This window comes from Euprymna scolopes, chromosome 9 (genome assembly GCF_053919585.1).
Source record: "Euprymna scolopes isolate OS-2025 chromosome 9, ASM5391958v1, whole genome shotgun sequence".
Lineage (NCBI taxonomy): Eukaryota > Metazoa > Mollusca > Cephalopoda > Sepiida > Sepiolidae > Euprymna > Euprymna scolopes.
Genome location: NC_136490.1, coordinates 136,739,238 through 136,763,561, shown reverse-complemented (window position 1 = coordinate 136,763,561; position 24,324 = coordinate 136,739,238). Strand labels below are relative to the sequence as shown.

The window sequence follows — 24,324 nt, the reverse complement described above, 5'->3', positions numbered from 1 at the left end:
ATAGAGAGATGAGGAACTGTCTTGATGCCCATCTTGATCAAATAGTTTGACAAGGATGTAGTTGTGGACTGGTGCATTGTCTTGGTGGAAATGCCACTGACTTGATTTGAAGAATGCTGGGCTTTTCTGACAGAATCTCTTCCTGGAGTCCGTTAAAACCTCAACATAGTATTTCTTGCAGACTGTTTGTCCAGTGGGAACTCAGTGTATTGTAGATCATTCCTGTGCTTTCAAAAAGGGATTATCATAAGTTTCTGGGTGGATTTGCTCTCTCTCTCTCTCTCTCTCTCTCTCTCTCTCTCTCTCTCTCTCTCTCTCTCTGACTTTCCACCAGGAACTCTGTCTCTTGTTCTCTGGATCGTAGCAGTAGATCCAGCTCTTTATTTGGCCAATCAACTCTGGTGTTCTAACTTCTTTACTTCTCTGATTCATGCAAGATGGTCCAAAAGCAGTTTGAAGCATTCCATACGTTTGTGGCATTTTTTCCAAGTTTAAAACAATTCTATTGCGTATCATTCTTCTAAAGTGTCCTTACGTCCAGATTGAATTTTTTGAAATTCACCAGAACGTGTATTCCAATTCCTGCTGTAGCTGTTCATTTGAACCTAAAATCATAAAAATTTCAGTTATCACGTAAGATGTATAGCAATAACATACTGAATTTTAAAGAGTTTGCGACAATTTTAAATATCTATACAAAAAGTCTGGAGGCTTATTGAAGGCACCTCATAGATATTGCGTTTTTCATTGAAATATATATAAAGTGACCTGTCTGTCAGAGGAACAGTCTCTATCTAACTCCTTTGTTAATTTTTGGTCTACAGACGTGAAACTTGATATATAGAGTATTCGGATCTGTGAAACAAATTCGATTTGGTCTTTAGCCGGTAAAAATAGCTGGTAAGGAGTTAAAATTTAAAAAAATTATAATATGGCAGGTGTAAGTCATAAATGTTTTTTGTATGCATGTGTAAATATACATTTATCTTTTACAGGGTTACTTTTTCAGTTTTTGTATTAGTATGGATTTAGCTCAGACGGTAATGAATAAGGTTGGAGAGCTATATGTTTTGGCTTCGATTCTATCTGAGAGGACCCAAATCATTTTTTTTTCTTTTGAAATCACTTAGGTACAATATAATAAGCGATAAAGAATTGGCTCTATAATAATAAATACAAACTTTGCATGAATTAAAATAAGATATTTAGTCATATTCTACGACTGGACAACGCAGGGGAGCCTGTTAGGATGTGTATGTATGTGGCGTAGAGGCTCTGGTGACAGAGTACTCATCATATATCATACAAGGGTTTTGAATCCAGAGTTCGAATATATTCTAGGACTAGGATAACACTAGTCTACGACTTCCGGTCAGCAACCTTCTCTGATTGTGCAAATTATTATATAACTAACGTATGTTTACATGCATATACATGTGTACAAGATTAACTCCTAAACTAATTAATCGATCATATTAAATTTGGAAACCCAGCTGCTAGGTGTAATAGATCCAAATGTTAGCTATATTTAATTTAATTTGCTTCACAGCAAGTATTCGTCTCAGCTCCAATCTATGGTCCCCCTCTTGCTAAACTTTTACAAAAACACTCGACTAGCTACAGTCACTATCAACAATTTCCCCCACTCTATCTGTGCCTATATCTAAATGCAGATTCCTTGAACAAAGCTTCTTGGGCGATTATATGTTAATCTTCAAGTCCAATGTAAACAAATTCTTGTTGAGTCGTTCCCCCTAAATAATCCAAATTCTATTCACTATTACTAAACTACCACCGTAAATTCATTAATCCTTATCCTCAAGTTGCCTTTGGGCCTTGATAAGTGGTGACTCCTTGTAAAAAAAAAAAAAATTAAAATATTTGCACAAGCCTGATCATGTGAGTTTCGTAATACAACCCTATTGTATGCATTTTCTGCATACATCACGCATATGTGCATATATTATCATGAAATATGCATCAATGGAACAAGATGTGCAGCAGTCATGTCAAGAATGTAGTCTGCATTCCAGAAAGATATTTCATGTCTGCAGAGAGGAATTGGAAGGGGTTACTTTTTACCATATCCATTTACCTACTAAATTTATATATTTTTTTATCTTCCATCTCGCATCAGGCTTTTCATAACCTTTCATATGAAGAATATCTTCCCAGAATATGCATTTAAAAGAAATAGATATAAGGAACAAGAGTTTTTAGTCTGTTAAAAACGGGCAAAAGTTTCTTTTTCTATGAAGTAGTCACCACTTACCAAGGCCCGGAGACCACTCGAGGAGAAGAGTTAATGAGTGTACGGTATTCATTGGGACAATATAGTCATCATTAGTAGTGGAAATTTGGTAAATTGGATTACTTAAGGAGGCGGCTCATCGAGAACTTGTTTACATTAGACTTGAAGACAACCACATTGTAGTCAGCTGGAAAGCAGGGAAGGGTTCCACAGGCTTGCAGTTCTAAAAAAGAATCTTTGTTCATGGAATTTAGGTTTAGGTGGGAGAAATTGATAGTTGTTTCAGTTATATATATATATATATTATTCCTTATTGGAATTTTTTATTTTTGAGATGAGCATTGTATGTTAATTTTATTTTATTTCGGACTATTAGTCTCATCTTATCTTTTTATTGGTGCACAACGTTTCGGCCAACTTCCTCTGGCCTTCGTCAGGTGGTAACCGCGACGGATAGGAACTTCGAATCTCCTAACTGCATTCTCAGCCATCACTGCCATCCGTAGTTGTTGTCGTCTCACCACATTTTTTACCAATTACCTCTGGCACGCTTTGGGTTGGGATTGAAACCGCTATCTTCAGACAATGTTCATCTGGAACCGTAGAGATTCAACGTCTCTATCAACTGCGTCACGGGCCCCGAAGGGCGATCAAGGTTGGATTCTTTGATCTTATAAATCCACATTTATTTATTATCTGATCTTTCATAGTCGGGTCCGTACCGATTGGTATATATATATATATTATTCCTTATTGGAATTTTTTATTTTTGAGATGAGCATTGTCAGATGAGCATTCGTCAGGTGGTAACCGCAAAGGCCAGAGGAAGTTGGCCGAAACGTTGTGCACCAATAAAAAGATAAGATGAGACTAATAGTCCGAAATAAAATAAAATTAACGTACAATGCTCATCTCAAAAATAAAAAATTCCAATAAGGAATAATATATATATATATATATATATATATATATATATATATATATATATATACCAATCGGTACGGACCCGACTATGGAAGATCAGATAATAAATAAATGTGGATTTATAAGATCAAAGAATCCAATCTTGATCGCCCTTCGGGGCCCGTGACGCAGTTGATAGAGACGTTGAATCTCTACGGTTCCAGATGAACATTGTCTGAAGATAGCGGTTTCAATCCCAACCCAAAGCGTGCCAGAGGTAATTGGTCAAAAATGTGGTGAGACGACAACAACTACGGATGGCAGTGATGGCTGAGAATGCAGTTAGGAGATTCGAAGTTCCTATCCGTCGCGGTTACCACCTGACGAAGGCCAGAGGAAGTTGGCCGAAACGTTGTGCACCAATAAAAAGATAAGATTGTTTCAGTTAGACGAGTGTTTTTCATGAAAGTTTGGCAAGGGGGAAGAGCATAGATTGGAGCTCAGACGTGCACTTACCATAAAAATAATGATAAAGTGGAGACGGGCTCGAAACCTCTCTTCTGTGGAAAAGAGGTTGCAGAGAAAAGAAAAGGGCATCCCTTACTAGGCTACGAAATCTATTTTGAACTCTGTCAAGGCAGGATACGGTCTTATAATTGGCTTAAAATGAGTGTTTTATGTGAAATTAATGGTTGAATGTGGAATTAAATTGTGCTCATTTTTGCATTAAATACTAATCCCTACTAATCATCGAACGGATACTATAATACTTAGTTTGATGCACTTTATCATAGCAAAGATCTATATAAAATTTCAGCGAGGTAAGTCCAGTAGTTGGCGAGAAAAAGTGGAATGGGCAGATAGATATGTTATAAATTGTTATAGTTCAACCCACTACAATCTGGCACATATAAAAATGAAGTGTAGTTTCAGAACTGATACAACACTTTGCTCATAGACAAAAGGACAAGACTAGTTTTCCTGTACACTATAGTAATTTTTATTGAAGGTGCTCCTATAGGACATTCACAACAAGGACAGTTAATTTCTAAAACATTTTCATCCGTAGAACACGTTACTGCAGGATTGCTTTTCTTCGAACTAAAATATTGCTAGTTTCGACGTCAATGCAAAAAAAAAAAATTGTCTAAACGGTTTTCATAAAAAATTTACATCATACAATTAATCTTTCCCTTTTTCACAGACTCGCTAACTGCTTTTGCAGTTTACTTTTATCTCTCCCACTGTCTACGTTTTCTCTCCCTCTACTTCTCTCCCTCTACTTCTCTCCCTCCCTCTTTACTTCTCGACTTCTCTCTTTACTTCTCGACTTCTCTCTTTACTTCTCGACTTCTCTCTTTACTTCTCGACTTCTCGCCTTCTCGATATATATTTCCCTCTCTCTCTCTCTCTCGCCCTCTCTCTCTCTCTCTCTCTCGCCCTCTCTCTCTCGCCCTCTCTCTCTCGCCCTCTCTCTCTCTCTCTCTCGCCCTCTCTCTCTCTCTCTCTCGCCCTCTCTCTCTCTCTCTCTCTCTCGCCCTCTCTCTCGCCCTCTCTCTCTCTCTCTCTCGCCCTCTCTCTCTCTCTCTCTCGCCCTCTCTCTCTCTCTCTCTCGCCCTCTCTCTCTTTCTCGCCTTCTCTCTCTCTCTCGCCCTCTCTCTCTCGCCCTCTCTCTCTCTCTCTCTCGCCCTCTCTCTCTCTCTCTCTCGCCCTCTCTCTCTCTCTCTCTCGCCCTCTCTCTCTCTCTCGCCCCCTCTCTCTCTCTCTCGCCCCCTCTCTCTCTCTCTCGCCCCCTCTCTCTCTCTCTCGCCCCCTCTCTCTCTCTCTCGCCCCCTCTCTCTCTCTCTCGCCCTCTCTCTCTCTCTCTCTCGCCCTCTCTCTCTCTCTCTCTCGCCCTCTCTCTCTCTCGCCCTCTCTCTCTCTCGCCCTCTCTCTCTCTCGCCCTCTCTCTCTCTCGCCCTCTCTCTCTCTCGCCCTCTCTCTCTCTCTCGCCCTCTCTCTCTCTCTCGCCCTCTCTCTCTCTCTCGCCCTCTCTCTATCTCTCGCCCTCTCTCTCTCTCTCGCCCTCTCTCTATCTCTCGCCCTCTCTCTATCTCTCGCCCTCTCTCTATCTCTCGCCCTCTCTCTATCTCTCGCCCTCTCTCTATCTCTCGCCCTCTCTCTATCTCTCGCCCTCTCTCTATCTCTCGCCCTCTCTCTATCTCTCGCCCTCTCTCTATCTCTCGCCCTCTCTCTATCTCTCGCCCTCTCTCTATCTCTCGCCCTCTCTCTATCTCTCGCCCTCTCTCTATCTCTCGCCCTCTCTCTATCTCTCGCCCTCTCTCTATCTCTCGCCCTCTCTCTATCTCTCGCCCTCTCTCTATCTCTCGCCCTCTCTCTATCTCTCGCCCTCTCTCTATCTCTCGCCCTCTCTCTCTCTCTCGCCCTCTCTCTCTCTCTCGCCCTCTCTCTCTCTCTCGCCCTCTCTCTCTCTCTCGCCCTCTCTCTCTCTCTCGCCCTCTCTCTCTCTCTCGCCCTCTCTCTCTCTCTCGCCCTCTCTCTCTCTCTCGCCCTCTCTCTCTCTCTCGCCCTCTCTCTCTCTCTCGCCCTCTCTCTCTCTCTCGCCCTCTCTCTCTCTCTCGCCCTCTCTCTCTCTCTCGCCCTCTCTCTCTCTCTCGCCCTCTCTCTCTCTCTCTCTCTCTCTCTCTCTCTCTCTCTCACTTGACTGCACATATGCAAACACCACTCCTTCTCCACATTCCCACACTTTCATTTTCGTTCTTATAGACGTTGCATAGTTTAATCTCTTAGACTGTAGGAACCCTTGTGCCATTGGTCCTCCAAAACAACCAAAAAATAAAAGTCTTCTTTACATTGCCGGCCGTCGGCAGCTGCAGACAGGCCCTGTGGGGGCGACATGGGGGGTAAGGGACCTGACAAGAAGCAGCAGTATGGATGAACAATTCCCCTCCTCGTCTCGCTGCCCCTCCTCCCATCGGCACTACCGTGAACCGCACCCAGACCTAACCCTTAATACTCATAACACAATAATTACTACAACAAAAACCACGTGACTACTACAACCCAAATACGACGATGACAATTATTTTGACTGTTCTTTGCTTAACGTTAACTTTTTTCGGATGAATTTCTCGAAAGTAAGTTTGTTTTTCTTTTCTGGATTTTCGTTGTTACTGTTTACCGTTTTTTTTTTTCTTCTTATCGTTAAGATTTAAATAGTTTGTTTTAAAGTGAAAATTTAAATATTTTTTAAATTAAATTCCAAAAATGTTAGATTATATTTTAATAAATTAGATGAACGAAGTTTGAATAATTTTCACTTGCAACTTTCCCCAAAAGAACATTTTCTTGCGCGTGAATATTACGCCTGTGTGTGATGTGTAAGATGTATGCGTGTTTTTTGTTTATTTGTTTTGTTGTTTTGTTTGTTTTTAACGATAGTAACAGCCTTGAAACATTACCTCTGTATTTAAATTTACCTAAAGTAATACTTTTTGCACTCTTGATCACAAATGATTGCACTAAGTTGAGAGAATGCATTTTTTGGTATTATTATACAAACACCGTGACAGCGTTAGAGTTAGGGTTAGGGTTATGTTTAGGGTTAGGGTTAGGGGTAGGGTTAATTCGCTGTCACGGTGTTTGTATAGTTTTACCCATTTTTTTATAATTCTTTATTTTTTTATATATAATTTCTTTTTTTATAATTAAAAAAAAAAAAAAAAAATCTGCACCAATATGTGTGCGTGTGTGTACTGTATCAATATGTCACGTATATAAACATAAAATGATATTTGTGTGTAGATTTTCAGTATTTACTTTAACCGAACTCAATACGTGAGTAGAACTTATATATGGATAATGACATCCATCCACAGGGACTGTTTCGCTGTATCAACTCTTCACTGCGGCTAGACTAGCAACTACCTCAAGTTAGGATTGAAACTCGACCGCGCGCGCTCGCGTGTGTGTGTAGTTTTTGCTACACTGTCATCAGTTTCGATCTATACTTATTAATAACTAATATATCGTCTGGCAAAAAGCCTGTCTTTTCCTTTCAATGTTCATATTGAGTACTATTACCTAACTAATATTCATGGTGAACAACGAGGATATTAAAAAGAGCTCTCGGTTAGTTTCAATAAAAAACAGGGCAGTGTTGGCAGCTGGTTTGGCTGCCCCATACCCAACGTAACAATCTTCAAAGAAAGAAAATGAAAAAAATAAATAAATCCAGTGGATATTCTTGGAATTTTATCTTATGAATACATTCTATTCTTAACCTGGAATATATACATATATATTGGAAATACTGACACTAGCGTCGTGTAATACTCTTCCGTAAAAAGATTTTTAACAGTATCGTAAGTTTGTAAAATAATAAAGTTAAAAAATATCATTTAAACAATATAATTTCATCCATTCTTAGCAAATTCGTTAGCTCTAATGATAAGACATTTAACACCGTCCGGGTTTTACGGCTTGCCACACTGAATTGTGCAATGACGAAGCAACTGTCGTAGTAAAATGTTTACAACCTTAATCTTTTTCTGTGTGTGTGTACACACACACACACACACACACACACATATATATATATATATATATATATATATATATATATATATATATATATATATATATATATATATTATACTAGCAAAAGTACCCGTCGTTGACTGGGTTCAAAAACAGCCTACAGAAAATGGACTTTGATTTATGAAAGTATGATAGGTTATGAAAAGGAAGGGTTGTGAATTTGGGGGTATTAAAAACCAAAGCAAAATATGATGAAAGTAAAAATAAAATAGATAAACCCCATAATTTATTATACCATACCTTTTCACACTGAAACAGTCACAATATACTGTGGATCTATATTAAAAAAAACTTGTTAAACTTTGTGACATATTTCCATTCTATGGAGGTCAGGTGCGAACGAACACCCTCATAATTTTATTATACCATATTTCTTCAAACTGAACCATAATTATCAAAGTATATTTACGCAGATAGATATGAAAAGTCTTTATTAAAGTTTGTGCCTATTTTCATTCTATGGAGGCCAGGCGCAAACGCAGACCCCACAATTTTATTATACCATCCCTATTTAAGTTAAAACATACTTATCAAAGTATTATGTACATCTATATCAAAAACACTTGTAAACGGTTTTTTTTTTCTTAAATTTTTTATTTCCATACTTTGTGGACCAGGCGCGAACGCAGACCCCATAATTTTAATGAACCACCGTTCTGCCAGATCAAACATGCCCATTCCTGTGTATCTATACATCTTCTATCATGATATGTAATCAGTTTGTTTGTTTTTTTGTTTTGTTTTTTAAATAGTCAACCGTATAGGCGCCTATTCGTGACCACACACACATTCAGCTTTATATTATATATATATATATATATATATATATATATATACACACACAGTACTAGTATAAACACATACTTACGGCAAGTAAGCTACACAGAAACGTTTGTATTCAATTCTCGGGGGAAATTATCAATCAATTAGCTGGAGTCAAACAGACTCTAGAACTGATCTTAGAATGGTGTAATTGTATACTTCTCTCTCTATTTCTCTCTTTCTCGCTCATGATCATCATATAAAACTTATTCTAAATATGGTATGATTAGATATAATTGCTGTTCTAGGTTATTGAGCACTTATATATACTAGCAGCCCGGCCGGTTGAAAATACGCATAAATATTAATTCATACAGAAACAGACATGTGCGTGCGAGTATTATGTCTTCTAAACAGTTCATTTCTTGTAAGTAAAAAAAATTTTTTTTTTAAATAAATAAATAAAAAATACTTGGGCTGAGATCGAAAGTTAAATACAATAACCATTAGGCCGGCTTGACACGTCTTTAAGTGTTTTTTACATAATGAATCTGTCATGTGAGCTATTCACACATGCGCATGCGTTGAACAGTTAGCAAACCGATAAAAATCCGACACCTCCCATGTACAAATTTTTCAAATTTGACCCTTTAGCAGCTAGTTTTTCTTTGTTTATTTTTTTTTCCAGATGAAAACCGATTTAAAAGTTTCCCACATGTCTGAATGCCCTATATACCAAATTTCAAGTCTGTAGATCAAAAATCCGTTGAGTACATAGGTTGAGAAGTGTGATCTCTCTCACACACACACACATTCTCACTTTTATAGATATATAGATACATACACACACACACACACACATTCTCACTTTTATAGATATATAGATATATATACACACACACACACACATTCTCACTTTTATAGATATATAGATATATATACACACACACACACACACACACACACACACGTACGCTTCCTATTTATAGAGATGATAGAAAAATAATGGTTTTCCTTATGCGTAAAAATAGACTTCTCGGGTTAATGAGTAGCGTAGTTAAACCAGCACATTTCTTTCACTGTCGTTGGCGGAGTTTGTTGGGTACTTTGCTGCTGGCCGCATTTGGTTTTGTTTGTCTTCTATTGATTGGCTATTCAGGTTTCGAATCTCTTTCTGTATATAGATGTGTTTATAAATCCAACGACTACAGTATGTGTGAGACATTATCTGGCTAAGAATTAGTTATTATAAAATCAAACTGAAATAGTCATCGAACCCCGGGTATCAGTTGTTAATATCTAATACCCTACTTACTGACTTACCAAATTCATTACTAAAAGTAGGTTTAGTGGTACCAAATCGAAGATATTAGCTCTAGATCAGTCTGGAGATATTAGTTTCCTGTGTTTTTTTTTTGTTTTTTTTGTGTGTTTGTTTTTTGGGGTTTTTTTTTTTTTTTTTTTTTTTTAATTCTTTCCTTTTGTAAAACTCAATCATGTTCTGCAAAGCTAAAAACAAAAACAATTTTTCTCTACAGAACAATCAAATTAAACACCACGAATAGAGATTTGAAGATATAAAAACCTTGAAGCATAAAATCTTTGGCCAAAATGATTGAACCCAAAAAGGGTTGATACGCCATCAAACGAAACAACTAAACTAAAAACCATGAATAAATAAATGAAAGAATTTGAAGTATCAAATTTTTGTTTTTCAAAAATTAATGGATTCGGTATTAAATAACCCCAAAAGAATTGATATGGTGCAAAACAAGATAATTTAATATAAAGTGGAATGGATTAGTATTAAATTTGTTTACTTGTACGATACTGATGACCAGGTCAAAATTGAAAAATTGGTATTTGGTGGTCATCGGATTTGTCAACTGTTTCACGACTGCACATGCACAGTCATGAAACATGACAGCTTCCTTATGTTTAGAATAAGTAGGTTTGAAAACACGATTTAAAGGTCGTGTCAAGCTGGTCTAATGGTTATAGTACTTGACTCGCTATCTTTAGGTTTTGGTTTCGATCTCGGCTCAAATTTTTTTTTTTTTTTTTTTTTTTTTTTTTACTTACAAGAAGTGAACTGCTTGAAAAAAAAAAAACATACTTGCATGCACATGTCTCAGTTTCTTTCGTTTTTTTTTGTTTTTTTTTTTAACACACTTAGGAAATTTAATGTTACGTTTAATACCTATGGTATTTCTGTTTATATAAGAATTCTGCATTAATTAAAATCTAATATTTATAGGCATTATACGACGGGATAACGCCGGGCGACCTGCTAGTATATCTATATTTTATCGATGTTAGTGTAGTGTGATGAACAGTGTATATGTAATCAATTAAGTTGATTCAAAATCCAATCGGATCTGTTTTTAGTCGCGTGCAAGCGACTCTATAAGTCACTCCGTTGGTCGGTCTGTCAATAACGCTTTTGTGCTTGGCCTTTTTGGTTTAGATCAAAGGTCTGTTGTTAATAGGTGCTGTTCTTAGCTTTTTAAGCTTTTCTTGGCCTTTTGGCCAAGATCAAAGTGTATTGAATTATTTTGATTGTAATTTTCATTTTCACAAAATAAATTATATATAAAGATCAAAGTGTAGTATCTGTTCCGGCAGATACTGCAAGCAAAGAGCATATGTGGGGGCGACCCTCACATATAAGACCTTGGTCAATGTAGGGGCAACCCTTCATACCAATTGTCACTATCCAGCTCCCCTACTCCCCAGGGAGTTGGCCCCATTTCCCCTTCACTCCTTACATTAAAAATCGGTCTTGTGCCTAATTTGCTCGGTGAGGGAGCAAATAAATGCAGCTTTTCTTGGCCTTTTGGCCAAGATCAAAGAGTAGTATCTGTCCTTACTACATGCTGTACTTATGTTTGTAACTTTGTGATATAAAGTGGGGGTTCACTTTTCTGTATTAATTTAATGTAAAATGATCACCCACTTTACAACTAGTCAGTCTCAAAGCCATTCAACTCATTCTCCAGATCATTCAAGTTGTTTTTGAAGGATTCCAGTTACTTTTTAAGCATTGAAGTCATTCTTAAGGTCATTCAATTCATCCTTAAGTTCATTAAAGTCATTCTAAGTCATTTACTTTTTATTTAAGTCATTTCAGCCAAATTTTCGGTCATTTTAGTTTATCTTTAAGAATTTCATGTCAATCCTACATTCACGCATTCATTCATTACACGAGAGCATACGACTAATGGCTATCGGCCTTGTTTTTTGTAAATATACTATAATACCATTGGGAAAGAATGAAATTTCCCATCCTCAAGCTATGAATAAAAATATCAACTTGTGTTAAATGGTTTGTTTACATTGAAGCGAAAAGTTTATTTGTGTAAGACTAAACCAATCTGTTTTATTCACAATCATTTAATTTAAATTTAAAAAAAAATTTATTTAAAGTAGACATTTTAAGTGATGCGTTTTATCCTATAAACCCAATATTTCAACCTAAATAGTCATTTTCATTTTCTAACGTAGGTCTGTTATGAATAACAAAACTTGATACGTTTTAATTTCTTTCATAAAATACTTTATTCGCCTAGGAATATTTTTCAGATGACTATCATCTTTATCAGGAATTAATTCTATTCTAATTAAAATGGACGCCTTTGTTCTCAGCAGCAAATTCAACTACTAATAGTAAATAATACATTCTTGCATTTATTATCTATTATATAAAACTCAAATCGTCTTGATTGGACGTTGAAACCGTGTAACTAAATGAAAAAAAGCTTTGAACTGTTCTAAAAACTGAAAATGAAAAAAGATAGGTTTGTTTGGGGTTTTTTTTGTTTTTTTTTTAATTAAAGAATCGTACTAAAAGCTTTCGAACTTATTTAATTAATATTAGATTTCACTCTGCATACTTTTCCAGAGAATTCATTGTCAAGCCCAAATATCAGTTTTTTTTGTTTTTGTTTTTTTGCTTTTCTTTTAAGACATCTTGCTGCTAAACTCCCTACATAGTACCCCTGCAACTTAGGTCCTTGATAGTAGCCCCCTACTCCTTCTACCGCTCCAGTAGATATTTCACTGCTGATGCAATTCTCTACCTATATAAGAGTCAAGTACGTCCAAGGATGGAGTATTGTTGCCACATCTGGGCAGTAGCTGCTAGAAAGACCTTATCCTGCCTTAAGAGTTCAAAATAGATTTCGTAGCTTTGTGGGGGATGCCCTTTTCTCTTCCCTGCAACCTCTTTCCCACAGAAGAGACTTTGCAAGCATGTCTCTGCTTATTATTTTCATGGCAAGTGCTCGTCTGAGCTCCAATCTGTGGTCCCCCCCTGCCCTGACTTTCACGAAAAACACTTGTCTAATTGAAAACACTATCAATAATTTCCATCACTTTTTATCTGTGCCTAAACCTAAACATAGATTCCATGAACAAAGCTTCTTTCTTAGAACTGCACGCTTGTGGAATTCTGTTCCGTTTACCTGCTTTTCCAGCTGACTACAATTTCAAGTCCAACGTAATTAAATTCTTGTTGAACCGTCCCCTTAAGTAATCCAATTTACCAAATTTCCACTACTAACGATTACTATATTACCTCATTGATTACTGTACACTCATTAACCCTTATCAAGCCACAGAGACCACTCGAGGATAAGTGATGACTCCTATGTAAAAAAATTTTTTAAATTTAGAGAACAGATGTTCGGTGAAATAAATTTTATCTTGTTTATATTACACTTTTTAAAAGTTATATTTTTTTTTTCTGTTCAATGACTTTTTTAAAATTGAAGAAAAAAAAAAAAGTGAACTGAAGTGTACATATTTTAACAAATTAGAGGCCCGGGCAACGCCAGGTAACCATGCAAGTCAATAATTCTTTTTTTTTTTTTTTTTTTTTTTTTTTTAAATGTTCATGTCAATTATATCGTTTTTATTTGTTTTATTCGTAAATTTCTACTTTTCACTTTAATGTTGACATTTAAAATGACAATTTTTTAAAAGGTTTTCAGATATGCTGAAATCGAATATCGCATTTACATTTTCCTCAAACAGTTTTCCGGATATTAAGCAATGTAATTCCTTGTTATAAGTGGTGGCCATTGTTGTATGTGTAAGCATGCGCATATTTTAGCATATTTAGGTAATGTTTATACCTGAAATGAGTTGGTTTAAAAGATCGCTAATCAACAAAAGCACTATATAGTTTTATTTGTTCCGACATGAAGCCAAAAATATGTGCACGCTTGCACATACTGCAATGGCCACTACTTATAACATAAGGAATTACATTGATTATTATTAGGTACACTATTTGTTTATGATATTCGTTTTCAGCATACTTGAAAAACGTCAAGTCATTTTAAAGATGATTAAGGTGGAAAGTAAGTAAAATTTAACCAATTTATTTTATCTTAAAATTTTTAAGTTTACAATACAACTGTAATTTATGGTCGAAGCTAAACCCCAGAACATTTTTACAGAGGAATATTTACTTTGGGAACTTATCTCATTAAATCATAAGATTTCACTCCAAAAATTTTTTAAAAATGTGTATTATAGTTTTTTGGGGAGAGGGGGGGGGCGAGTATGCTTATGTTTTAATAGGCTCTGCAAGTTATAAAGACATTATTTTCTTTTGAAACTAACAACTGTAAAACCTGAAGTTGGTAAGAACGCTTTTTTTTTTTTCTTAATGAATTTCTCTTGACTTTAATTGTTTAAGAATTATCTTTTGAATTGCATATTTCTCATATTTTTATCAGACGATTTCTTTGAATCCTCAATTACCGGAATAAATGGTTAATGATAATGTTGTATGCAAGTATAAAAAATATAAACGTTTTTTTATGTATAAATACTGAAATTTTACTTTTTTATGACTGGATAATAACCTCGCCAACAAAATAGCTCTTAAAAATGTGAACTTTATGGTAAGGCGCTGTCTTAAGATGATTTTAATCTTTAAAAATTTTTATCGTTTTTCAGTTGAAGTTGGAAGAAGTGCTACCCTTTTTAACGTTAGTATGTGTGTCTCTCTCTCTATATATATATATGTGTGTGTGTATTTGTGTATGTATTAGGTTGGTGCAAAAAAATAACGTTTTCTCAAATGTTACTTTTTATATATGATTTCTGAATTAATTCATTGGCATATATCGCCATGTTAAATATCATTTTGAAGCACGTTTTTTGCTCTATTGAATCGTGTCATTCGTTACCGTTCTCAATCTCTTAATTCATTTTTTATAAGCTTTTCAACAGCATGGATAAAAGTTAAATACGGACGATTTTCTTGTTCCAGTTCAAACTAGCCTGAAAAGCTGCCGAGACAACTCATGATGTCAATCATGCGTTTGACCCAGGAACCACTAATAAACGTGTGGCACAATGGTGGTTCAAGAAATTTTGCAATTGTGACGAGAGCCTCAAAGATGAAGACTGTTGCAGCCGGCCGACTGTAATTCATAACGAACTGATCCTCGCAAAATCGCATGAGAAGTAGCTGTTGACCTCGAGGTTGACCACTCCATATTCATTCGCCATTTAAAACACATAGGGAAGTCAAAAAAGTTGGATAAATGGGTTCTGCATGAATTGAATGATAATAAAAAAAAAATATCATTGTTTTGAGGTGGTTTTCTACTCTCCGCACAACAAAAACGACCCATTTCTCGAGCGGATTGTGACGTATTATGAGAATGGGATCCTCTAAAACAACTGCCGACATTTGGCACAGTGATTGGATGCCGAAGAAGCTCCACAATACTTCCTGAACCTGAAATTGCACCAAAAAAGGTTATGGTGACTGTTTGGTGGTCTGCAGGCGGTCTCGTTCATCACAGCTTCTTGAATCCGAGCGAAATGATTATGGCGGAGAAGTACTGCCATCAAATAGACAAAATGTACCGGGAGCTCCAACGTATATGCTCGAGATTGGTCAATATTGAAGGACCAATTCTCCATGACGATGCTCGCCCGCGTGTTGCTCAACTGACCCTGCAGAAGCTGAATGAATTGGGCTACGAAACTCTGCCTCATCCGCCATATTCACCGGACCTCATACCCACTGATTATCACTTTTTCAAGCATCTCGACAACTTGTTGAGCAAAAAACAAAACAAAAAAGCTTCAAAAGCCGAGATGATGCCGAATCGGCCTTCAATGACTTCCTTGCTTCCAGAACTCTGGATTTTTATGCTAATGGAATAAATAAACTTGCTACTCGTTGGCAAAAATGTGTCGATTTTAATGGTTCTCATTTCGATTAATTTATTATGGCAGGAGATGATCTTTTGAAGTTGAACGTCAAAAACGACATTTTTGCACCAACCTAATATGTGTATCTGCGTATATGTATACCCGGCGTTGCCAGGCGAAAACAGTATACATAATATGCCATCTGCTATATGAAGTATATTGTGAACAACCAGACAGACAAGAACACGGTTTTATTATAATCTATAATATAAATCTCACCTGTCTGTTTAAATGTATGTATGTCTGCCTAAAACTTTCAACAGAGGCAACGGATTTTCACGAGATCGGTATCATTTTGAAGCTCGACTTTTCTGACGACATATCGAAAAATTGGCTAAAAATATTAATTCCTTCAACATCAACTGGGCACTTTTCTGCATTTCTACAGGCAAGGGTCGCTTTTTTTCACCGATATTTTCGAAAGTCATCCTCTCTTTTCTGATTGACTAGCCTTAATTTAAACCTTTGCCACTTCTGGTTTGGTGACGGACGCAACAGCAAAGACGTCATGTTTTGGGGGGTTTTTTTCACGTTCTTTTACTTCGCGGTATGGAGTTAAGCCTCCGAACTATTTTTTGCTCCAAACACACGTCTAAACACCCAGGCTAGCGTGTGTGTGTGTATATATATATATATATATATATATATATATATATATATAAAACATTTGTCCTTCTCAAGAAGGTTGCCAATAATATATATATATAGAGAGAGAGATTACTTAGTAATAAAGTAGTTATGTGAGCTATTCCTAGTCCAATGAACCAGGTTTCATAGAAGCAAATTTTATGGAGGTACTTATAAAACACGTACAGGTATGCACGGTGTGGTGATGTGATAGGCGATAAAACTTATTAGAAAGTATGAGATCTATTTTTGTGTGTGTGTAATTTTCTGTGATTATTAATGCATAAAATTCCCTAACACTCTTAAAGGCATGAACTTACAATCCCCCACATCCATCTATGGTTGAAATAGCAACTTGTGTGCAATTAATCATATCCAATAAATATTGTGTTTCTGCATCAAATAAAAGTTAATATATCATAAAACAGACAATATAAAAAATGAATTTTGGAAAATATCAGATTTGTTAATAATTCAAGATTTCAGAGGGGAAAGTGGGTTGTTGTTAAAAACACTTTCAATGGGATCATTTATCTTTGTAATTTTTATGGATCTCTTTTATTCCTAAGGTTATCTATTAAAAATTCGCATTGCTTCTTAAACACAATTTCTTAGAGCTGACTTTCTACATGCCTCGCTGATTCCAATTCATTATTTTCATTTTGTTTTTAAATTATCAGTATAGAAATTATTTTGAATTGAATTCATTGTATGCTCAGTTTAAATAAATGAAATTTTGAAAAAATATTCAAAATGTATTTTGGTTCCCTCTAACATAAACAAAATCTAGTCTTGAACATCTTGTTCCTTTTTCTTTACACTTTGCCTCTGTGTCTCTTTTCTTTGTCCCTTCCCCCCTTTCGTCTCTCCTTTCTTCCCCCTCACTTTCGCCTCTCCCTTCTTCCCCCTCACTTTCGCCTCTCCCTTCTTCCCCCTCACTTTCGCCTCTCCCTTCTTCCCCCTCACTTTCGCCTCTCCCTTCTTCCCCCTCACTTTCGCCTCTCCCTTCTTCCCCCTCACTTTCGCCTCTCCCTTCTTCCCCCCCCCTGCTTCTCCCTTCTTCCCCCCCTCCGCTTCTCCCTTCTTCCCCCCCTCCGCTTCTCCCTTCTTCCCCCCCTCCGCTTCTCCCTTCTTCCCCCCCCTCCGTTTCTCCCTTCTTCCCCCCCCTCCGCTTCTCCCTTCTTCCCCCCCCCCTCCGCTTCTACCTTCTTCCCCCCCCCTCCGCTTCTACCTTCTTCCCCCCCCCTCCGCTTCTACCTTCTTCCCCCCCCTCCGCTTCTACCTTCTTCCCCCCCTCCGCTTCTACCTTCTTCCCCCCCCCCTCCGCTTCTACCTTCTTCCCCCCCTCCGCTTCTCCCTTCTTCCCGCCTCCCCTCCGCTCCGCCTCTCCCTTTCCCTCCCCTCCCCTCCGCCTCTCCCTTTCCCTCCCCATCCGCCTCTCCCTTTCCCTCCCCATCCGCCTCTCCCTTTCCCTCCCCTCCGCCTCTCCCTTTCCCTCCCCTCCCCTCCGCCTCTCCCTTCTTCTCCCCATCCCTTGCGTCTCTCCCTTCTTTCCCCCATCCCTTGCGTCTCTCCCTTCTTTCCCCCATCCCTTGCGTCTCTCCCTTCTTTCCCCCATCCCTTGCGTCTCTCCCTTCTTCCCCCCATCCCTTGCGTCTCTCCCTTCTTCCCCCCATCCCTTGCGTCTCTCCCTTCTTCCCCCCATCCCTTGCGTCTCTCCCTTCTTCCCCCCATCCCTTGCGTCTCTCCCTTCTTCCCCCCATCCCTTGCGTCTCTCCCTTCTTCCCCCCATCCCTTGCGTCTCTCCCTTCTTCCCCCCATCCCTTGCGTCTCTCCCTTCTTCCCCCCATCCCTTGCGTCTCTCCCTTCTTCCCCCCATCCCTTGCGTCTCTCCCTTTGCTACATAAGGGCTATCCCCTTTTCATGTAGTAAAAAAATAGGAAATTAGTTAAATGTAAATATGAAATAGGATAGTCAAGGATTCGAACTTGCAAAGCTAGATTTGGAATTGAAAATTCCAATCATAAGTTAAAATAAATACAGAATGTTATTGAAATAAGGAATTGCAATTGTTTAGCTTACATATCTGTATATGGAAAAAGAATGTAAAAATGAAATTTGTTTCTGTTAAGGAATTTAATCGTCAAGTGAAATTGTAAACATATTTTGTAAACATGTTATTTGAAAAATAGGTTACTGAACTCGGGGTCATGTCAAGTTTGGCAACGTGACGCATGTCATCCAATGTGCTTTATGAGCACATGTTTAATCATGCGATGACATGAGTTCTCAATATAGGTAGAGTTTTTAGATGCAGTCTGGGAGAAGAGTCGGAGAGAAGTAGAGAGATTCAGACCGATTCTCCGTTAGAATCAAGGTACCCTCTAGAAGTGAGAGGGTTTTAGAAATAACCATGTAACAACTTTGAATCCCTGAAATACAAAATCATGTCCGACCGGTCGAAGAAGAAATAAACGTATCATCATGTGGTTTTGTATCTGCGTCTTCTGTGTTCATCATTACAACGAGAAAGGTAATGTGTTTATATTATATGCATAAATGTCAAAATGTAAATGTCAAACGCACTATCTCTCGGTCTATCTATCAAGATATTCATAAATCTCCTCTTGAATTGGTTCTCTTGTAGTAACATGTACCTGTCTATTATATATATATATATACAGAACTGTCTCTCTTTCTCTCTCTTTATATATACCTGTTTATGTCTCCAATATACTATCTCTTACAACATGAACATCTTAAGAGTGTCTCTATCACCCTAAGACAACCTCTAGATAAAACACTAAGACTCTTCCTAAAACGAACAACAACAAGAATACAGAATATACGTCATCTTAATAGTACCACCAATATAAAACATATCCATATTTAGTACCTTCTAATAATAACACCCAGTATATAACACCGCCCTTGCGTCTCTCCTTTCTCCCCCCCCCCCACTTTCTTCTCCCCCCCCATCTTAAGCAAATTTATAATTTGGCATACAACATGTAAATTCTTTCTGAATTTGATATTCAACTATGAATACCAACAAAATTCAAGAATGTTATTCTTGAAACCAACTCAAAGTAGAACGATGAGGCAACGAAATCTTTGTTGATATTAAATGCTAATGTAGTTCTGCATTTACGAACAGCTGCATGCATCGTCTTATCATCTTTTGCATTCCCGTAAATGACTTTCTAAATCAAATTTAGAATGTGCTGAAGACTTAACTATCAATTGTGCAATATCTACTTTCTACATTCAGTATCTCCCCTCCCTGTACAACATATTATATATATATATATATATATAAGCGAAAATGTATGTATGTGTGTTCGCTTTTTCTGTATGTCTACAAAAGGTTTTTTTGGCCGTCATTCTCGGTTGGGTCGCTCGTTAAAACTTTTTATATGCTGTCTAAATAACAATATCTACGACTAAGGAACTCGGATTGCAGCTATCTTTAATTTACCCAACTTTTACAAGCTATTTTCGAGATATTTTTTGATCGCCGCATAGCGAAGAAAACAAAAACTGGCTTCCAGCGCAAAACTAGGTCAAACATCACGCAACTTGACGTTCTCGGACCTGCTAATTTCGGTTTATAAACGTCAACTTAACGCACTTATCAATTCATCTGTTTCCGTGATCGAGATGGTTAGGTTGCAGGGTTTTTTTTTTTTTCCATTTCCTTTCCACCTCCGCATCAAAGGTTCTGTGTTCAAGCCTACCTTTCTACTAAAAGATTTTTTTTTTCTTTTACACCTCCAAACACCCGGCCAACGTTTTTTTTTTTTTTTTAACAGGGTTGTTTTGATCTACTCTTCCCCCCCCCCCACCAACACACACCTCCAAACACCCGGGCAACGCCGGGTACCCCCGCTAGTTTTATATAAAGAGGCCTTGATACGAAACTTTTTTTTTTTTTTTGATGGAGAGCAAGAAATTTAAACGCATTTCAAATTAATTTCTGCTTTACTAAATCTCTCATCTTTTAAAAATTTCTGTTTCACATGATTTGCTTCTTTTGTTAATAACTAGCAGGACGTTCGGCATTGCTCGGTCGTAGAATATGCTTAAAAATATTTTAACTCGTGCAGGTTTATAATTTATTATTATAGAACCAAGTCTCTATTGATTATTATATTGTACCCTCTATTTAGTAGTGATTTGGAAAGTTTAAAAATAATGACTTGAGTGCAATTAGTTAAAATCGAAACCAAAACATTGTGCTCCAATTACTAGAACTGTGATAACAAAATATCTTTTCATTCTTTTGACTCAAGGGTATATATCCGATACAGTAAGACATAGTCAATCAACCGAGAACCACATCTGTCTCTGTAAAAGCATATAAGATCTCAACAGATATATACTCAAGTTAAAACAATGAAAGAATATGCTGTTGCCACAGCCATAGTCATTAATGTTTGAGCTAGCGTCAGATGGATAAGTAGTTAAAACATGAACCGACTTTAACGTATAAATGTATATTTGCGCATGCATACAAGAACACTTTAAGTAGACTTAGACCTGCCAAGTTCAATTTTTTTTAACTTTTGACCCCTTTGCAGCTATTTTTACCTAAAACGAAAACTGACGGAATTCTTCACTAACATCGTAGCTCACACCAATTACAAATCTCAGTTAAGCACTCAACTGTCTGTCCTCTCCAATTTGTTCCTCTTAAAGCAGCTATTCCCCTCATATGTAAATTTTTAAAAAATACCAGTTATAAACATTAGTTTTTTTTTTTTTTGGGGGGGGGGTTTGGAGGGGGGGTCCTCTTTTTGGTCCCGTAACAAAGATTGACCCTAGTAGTTTACTTCCATCCAATTGTTTGCACTTTTCTCAATAACCACACTTGGATTTTTTTTTTTTAATTTTGTACAAATATTAGTCATGGTGAAAGTAAATTTTTGCCAGAACGGATTTTCCAGGATAACTCTAGTTGCCCCTCCCTCCCCAAGGCAATATAGGGTAAAATTGCGCCCAAATCGTCCATCGGTTCATTTGTTCACACTTTTATCAATAACCACATCTTGGACTTTTTGAAAATTTTGCACAAACATTAGTTATGGTGGGAGTAAATTTTTCACTTGTGGAGGGGGACCTTGCATGCTCGGCTTGTTCTTTCTGTAATACCTGCACTTAACATGCCAAACAGGTGTGCTGCTGCTTTTGTCAGTAATTTCTTCTATTATAATGCTTTATCATTCAGTATGCGTTGCCATTCACTTCTGTCTTTTATTCTGGATCCTTGATTGCTTGTGAACTAATAACATTGTACTTTTTTTATATTTAACTATTTCTGTTCCTTTTAACTTAAACGCAAATATTCAAATATAATTTGCTTCAGATGAAGAAGACCCTCCTTAAATAAAATTATGTTTGTATATGTGCATTTGCTAATTAAAACAGAATCTGTTCAGAAATTTAAAATTTTCGTTTTCAATATTTCTTTTTCTTTTTTTTCGTTTGAATAACTTTAAAAGATTACTTTTCAAGCAGAAAGCTGTATTTTCAATTAATTATGCATAAAATAAACTATTTAATATAACTGGCAATTTGAAGTTAAAATACAAAAATATCGTTTAAAAATTCATCATTAATCTCGCCATCACAATTAACCCCATTTTCGTGTTTTCTTTAAAAAATGAATAATAGTTGATTAAAAATGAAACACACGTAGATAATTAACATTTAATGTTCTGTAAAAATTTCATTTTTTCTAAAATGGCTGACATCATGCGATTTTTTATTTTTTAAAGGAGGGAAATATTTATAGTGTTTAAACCATTAGTTCCCAACCACTGTGCTGCGGCACACTAATGTGCCATGGAATGATTACTGATGTGCTGCAAAGAGATAATAGCTAGAAGCTATTTAATTTCATTTTGTTTAGTAAAACCATTTAATTTTTTATAATTTCAACTCTAAGTAAAAAAAAAAAAAAAAAAGCCATCAAAATCTTACTGCAATTCTCAACTTCATTCCTATGTAAACTGGAATTTTCTTACCTAAACAACATTAAGAATAAAAAAAAAAACTGAAAGATTAAAAAATATTGAAAAAAATAAAGTGTATGTCACATATTCGCCAACATATTGCAGTAGTAGTTAAAAAAAAAAAAAAACACCAGGCACAACCGTCCCACTGACATTCACCATTATTATTTTATACCAGATATTGAATACAGGATATGTTTATTTATGTGAATAAAAATTCTCCTTATATAATCTTTTTTTATTATTTTATTGCAAGAAAAGCTAATTTTTATTTTATGATGGGTGTGCAGTGGAAATTTAAATAAACTCAATAGTGTACTGCTATGTAAAAAAAAAAAAAAAAAAAAAAAAAAAGGTTGGGAACCACTGGTTTAAACTATGTAATGGCGATATTTTTTTGTCATCACATGAATGATTCTGCAGATTATACTGAAGTACTTGCTAAAGCCATTTTCAGAGTTGGATAAGTATACAACTTAATCTTAACCCAGCCCTTCGTTTTTACTAGATAAATACACTTCAAGGGAGAAAACATTCAAGTTGGTTAACTGTCTTGAAAATTCAGTCATGGCTGACATAAACCTGTTGCCACCGTTCCTGTTTTGAAAATTCCTTGAAAATATTTTTAAAACAGAAAAAAAAAAATCAAATGACAATGTATTATATCTATGTATCATATTCAAAATAAAAATCGTTAAGATTTTAAAAAGATTGGTTTTAAAAAAAATTAAGCTATTTGTGACAGTTTTGTTGTCATTGCATCGTTGGTTTTCTTTCATTCTTGGAAAAAAATCACTTTATGGTAAAAGTGCAATGTAGTTAACAGCCAAGAAATCATAAAAACATAATTTTTTTTTAATTACCAGCTCCCTGTTTACTAAGGTTACGGCTAAACATCTCTTCTAGAAAATCCACCCTCCCAGGCCTTGACTCCCGACTTTCATGGGGAATAGGTTTTGGAATTACATCTCTGATCCCTGCTTCCTTGACTGTACTGACATGCAGAAGTTCAATTGTAATGTAAACAGATAAGTTGCTGCTCAACTCCCTAAATAGTATCCCTGTATTTTTTTTGGTTACTAATAGTAGCCCCCCCCCCCTTACGTCCAAGTGATACTGTACCCTTTTGGGGATGAAAGAAACGGTAAAAAAAAAAAATATATATATATATTTTTTAAACTCGCAGGAACTACAACTACTCATAAGTAATAAGAGGGACTTTTGATCAGTGTTTACTCCTCTAGATCAGGCGTGTTCAGTCTATGTATGTATATTAACATGCTAATCTTATGCATGGATGGTCATATATTATTGAAAGGTCATATTTAGTTCATCATGTTGGGCTGGGATGTATGAATTTTCGTGTTTTGTTTAAAATGAATGATGTTTGATTAAAAATGAAATTTGTGCAGACAATTAACTCTTAATGGCCTGTGAAGATTTTTTTTTTTTTTTAATGGCATCATTCGAGTTATTGAAGAAGGCAAATATTTGTAGTGTTTATAAATTATGTAATAACGATCATTTTAAAAAATTTTTTTTTTTTTTACGGAAAAATAAGTTAGAATAGTATGAGGGGCGTGCAATAAGTAATGCCTCTGGCCCACTTCCCATAGTAGTAGAGCAACGAAATTTGGCACAGTTATTAGTCTTTCTCTACATAGGAACCAGCCAGAGTTATGCATTTCTCCCAGCAACAAGTTATAAACTAAAAAAATAAATAAATAAAAATATGAACAACTTCCGCTCCATCATCTAGCATGCTTTGAATCGATCTGTCACATCTACCATTTGAAAAGGGAATTTTTTTCCGAAATTAATAATGGATATTGTCGCAGACATAAAACATTTGTACCTAATACAACTGAATAAATATATATCTATATATAGACATATATGTATGTACTTATTGATTTGTAAATTGCCACT

The 24,324-nt window shown here is 36.3% G+C and overlaps 1 protein-coding gene and 1 pseudogene across 7 annotated transcripts in view; both read left to right on the top strand.

Annotated features, from left to right (window-relative positions):
• LOC145284867 (tumor necrosis factor alpha-induced protein 8-like) overlaps positions 1-24,324 on the top strand; it is a 447,133-nt gene that overhangs the window by 330,230 nt on the left and 92,579 nt on the right. The window contains exon 1 of one of the 7 annotated variants that reach the window (XM_080133875.1): positions 5,970-6,291. The exons of 5 other annotated variants lie outside the window; for them this stretch is intronic. The gene's annotated coding sequence lies outside the window, so the exon portion shown is untranslated. Of the gene's footprint in view, positions 1-5,969; positions 6,292-24,324 lie in introns of those variants that run through there. One more of the 7 variants, XM_080133877.1, reaches the window with a different exon arrangement.
• Positions 11,336-11,489, top strand: LOC145285371 (U2 spliceosomal RNA; annotated as a pseudogene).